The sequence below is a fragment of the Anabrus simplex genome, chromosome 9 (assembly GCF_040414725.1).
Source record: "Anabrus simplex isolate iqAnaSimp1 chromosome 9, ASM4041472v1, whole genome shotgun sequence".
Lineage (NCBI taxonomy): Eukaryota > Metazoa > Arthropoda > Insecta > Orthoptera > Tettigoniidae > Anabrus > Anabrus simplex.
The window spans coordinates 129,928,058-129,932,122 of record NC_090273.1 but is presented as its reverse complement, the minus strand read 5'-3'; positions in this window follow the sequence as shown (position 1 = coordinate 129,932,122).

Sequence of the window (4,065 nt, the reverse complement as noted above, 5' to 3'; positions counted from 1 at the left end):
GACATCGAACTAAATCCTGAGAAAGTTCACATGTTATAACTTTGTCATCACCCGAGTTATTAGTGTGTTACTCTCTGGCTGGTCAGATTTATCCAAGGCGCCAGTCCTCACGTGAATGTTCTTGCTTGCTTGCTTGCTTGCTTGCTTGCTTGTTGTTTAAAGGGCCTAACATCAAAGGTCATCCGCCCACGTGACTCTTCGGTCAAATCAGTGCTTATCTTGATAGTTGTGTCGATGTATTGGAATAAGGAACAGGAACATGTAAAACGAATAATTGACTAAGTATTTAAAGAAGATGAAGCGGAGGAAGGAATCGGTGGACAGGCAAATGAATGTGAACATGACAGTGTGTCAGAAAGTGAGATTAGCAAAAGATTTGCTGAACAATCGTCGGCTTACTTTAGTCGGAACGACACGTAAGAATAAAAAAAAGAAATTCCTCTTAGTTATTTACAACACAAACAGACCGCAGTATTCAAGTAAATTTGCATTTGATAATCAAGTGACTCTGGTATCACGTGTTCCGAGGAAAGGAAACACCGTGCTTCTCCATTGATGAAGAAACCGGTGACGAATATAAGCCGGAGATGAACACAGTTTACAACTGCACAAAGTCTGGTGTTGATGTTGTTGGTGTGCTTTGTACAACATACAACGTTGGACGTGTGAGTAACCGCTGGCCACTAATGGTATTTTACGCCAAGCTGAATGTAGCTGGCATAAATAGTCTCATTGTCTACCAATCAAAGAGACCTGATAAGGTAGTTAGACGAGCTTTTCTCAAGCTACTGTCTCAGAAAATGGTCCACGAACACATGAAAAGCCCAGCCGTTATGGAGAACCTTCTTCGTTCACTGAGGTCGAAGATAGTTGGACATGCAGGCATTGAAACTCCGATTACAGGACCTCCAGCTACGAAAGGCCGAACAAGATTTGCGTATTGCCCTTCCATTGCTGAGAGTAGGACGAAAACTGAGTGCAACAATTGTGGAATAATGATTTGTGGTCAACACACCATTCCCATGTGTCTCCAGTTGCGAGTATCGCTACCAGTCAGCGTGAATAAAAAGGGCACATTTTGGACAGCCATGAATTCTTGAGGAATACTGGTAACGATTTGTGAGAGATTGAAAACGTTTATTGATACTTGTGCTATATTTATTTGAATTGTTGATCCTGTTTAGTCCTCAGCCCGTAGGCTGGGTGGATCCTCAACAGTTCCGCCATCAGCTGTCATAGATGGCCTAGGCATCACTGAAGAGGTGTACTAGGGAAATGAGGAGTGAGGTAGTTTCCCGTTGCTTTCCTCACCGAGCCAGAAGTTGCTATTACATATCAGTCTGCCAAGCCCACTGAAATGCATGCACTAACTGATCCTATGAGCAATATTTTCACACCATTCATAGCAGGGACTGGCTGCAGAAGGAATGGCATTACCAGCATCACTCATACCCCAGTCACTTTCATTTTGTCAAAGCCAAGGATAAAGCTGAGACAGATCAATGAAAGTAACAAAATTGCTCTAGCCCATACCAGAAGACATAGTGCACTGTAAACACTAGGTCCCACCAGCAAAGGCATTTGTTGATCCTAAGTGACTGAAATATAAGATAAATACTCCCCTGCCAATATTAAGACCTATTTTACTATTCATGAAATTATTGTAATTATTTCACACATTATATTGAATACATTTTTAAAAATCACGTTAAACAATATATAATAGTTCATTAGAATAGGCCAGGTGCAAATTCATTTCGCACGTAGTGCATGATGGCTAAAAATAGATTTTAAAAATCGGGGTCATATACACCCATACGCCAGTTTTCGCGCTATATTTCTTCACACCAGTCCTTAAGGGTTAATCATTGCCCCAAAGGAGTGCGAAAGGCTTCGACAGGCGGCACAGTTCCTATACTCGTAGCTAGATGGGGCTTTATTCATTCCATTCCTGACCCGGTCGAATGACTGGAAACAGACTATGGATTTTCATTTTCATTAGACAGTGCTATGCTAGCGCCGTGACGTACTTCTGCTAGGCAACTCTTCGTACACATATGTATCACGGTTAGCATACTCTGTGCTTCCCTTTGTTGCTTCGGTAATGATTGTCGTTTTAAATACCCTTAATTTTTTTTTTTTTTGTTAGGGGCTTTACGTCGCACCGACACAGATAGGTCTTATGGCGACGATGGGATAGGAAAGGCCTAGGAGTTGGAAAGAAACGGCCGTGGCCTTAATTAAGGTACAGCCCCAGCATTTGCCTGGTGTGAAAATGGGAAACCACGGAAAACCATCTTCAGGGCTGCCGATAGTGGGATTCGAACCTACTATCTCCCGGATGCAAGCTCACAGCCACGCGCCTCTACGCGCACGGCCAACTCGCCCGGTTCTAATTACCATAGATAAATAAGGGAACTCCTTTAACAATGCAATTAGGTCTACATCTGTCACGAATCGTAATACACCTATATGTTTTGGTAAAAGTAGATTATTCATTCCCTCTGATTAAAAAAAACAAAAACAGACTGATATAGCTATTTTCAGGCAGTGAGTTTCACCTGGCATTAACTAATGTGTAGAGACTTATCAGGACTGCAGTTTGTATTAGTTTGTACAGTTTGTCGCATAGACTTAAGGAAGATACTAAATTACCACCCTAATATCGTATTTAATCCTGCGTTGTAATTTTTGGAATCCAGCAATTCACTGAGTTGGCGATTCCACTCATTTTTAAGGAGAGCAGCATTAGTTTGTTGAAATACCATGACTTAGAGTATTTTCATTTTTTTTTTATTTTTTATTTTTTTTTGCATTCATCAAGTCCTCAACAATATCACCGAAATGAAGAGTATCCGTTACAAAAATAGCATCGACATATTTTACATTTCCAAAATTAGGACGTCCATCTGAACTCTCATTGTATTGGATGTCTCAATTTCCATGAAAGAAACTATCGGCAGTTCAGTATAAAAAGAGTAGAAACGTAGCAACATTTTATGAGTACTCTACTTCATCATCATCATCATCATCATCATCATCTGTTTACCCTCCAGGTTCGGTTTTTCCTTCGGACTTAGCGAGGGATCCCACCTCTACCGCCGCAAGGGCAGTGTCCTGGAGCTTCAGACTCTTGGTCGGGGGATACAACTGGGGAGTATGACCAGTACCTCGCCCAGGCGGCCTCACCTGCTATGCTGAACAGGAGCCTTGTGGAGGGATGGAAAGATTGGAAGGGATAGGCAAGGAAGAGAAAAGGAAGCGGCCGTGGCCTTAAGTTAGGTACCATCCCGGCATTCGCCTGGAGGAGAAGTGGGAAACCACGGAAAACCACTTCCAGGATGGCTGTGGTGGGAATCGAACCCACCTCTACTCAGTTGACCTCCCGAGGCTGAGTGGACCCCGTTCCAGCCCTCGTACCACTTTTCAAATTTCGTGGCAGAGCCGGGAATCGAACCCGGGCCTCCGGGGGTGGCAGCTAATCACGCTAACCACTACACCACAGAGGCGGACGGTACTGTACCTAACAGGCATAAATATTCATTATAGACTGTTATGACTTTCAGCGTTCAGTCTGCAAGCCTCTGTGAATTGTGTTAACCACCGCCACAATTCTCTAATTAGCCCATACTTAAAACTGATCAGGGGCTGCCTGGCCGAGGCGGTAAAGGCGTGCTCGGTTCGCCCGGAAGGACGTGGGTTCGAATCCCCGGCAGGAAATCGTAAAATTTAAGAAACGAGATTTCCACTTCCGGAGGTGCATATGGCCCTGAGGTTCACTCAGCCTACACCAAAAATGAGTACCAGGTTAATTCCTGGGGGCAAAGGCGGCCGGGCGTAGAGCTAACCACTCTACCCCATCACGTGTCGCGGTTAACAATGGTGGAAGCCTTTACCTTCCACTCCTCCAAGGGCCTTCGTGGCCTGTACGGAGGTGTCTTTGTCTTTTAAAACTCATTAAAAATCTAGTGATAAAAGTACAACACAATTAAAGCTTATAGACATGATACTGTATAGGCTTTTGGGCTTATGCCGTGTCAAGAAAATAAGGTGAAATTCTTAAAG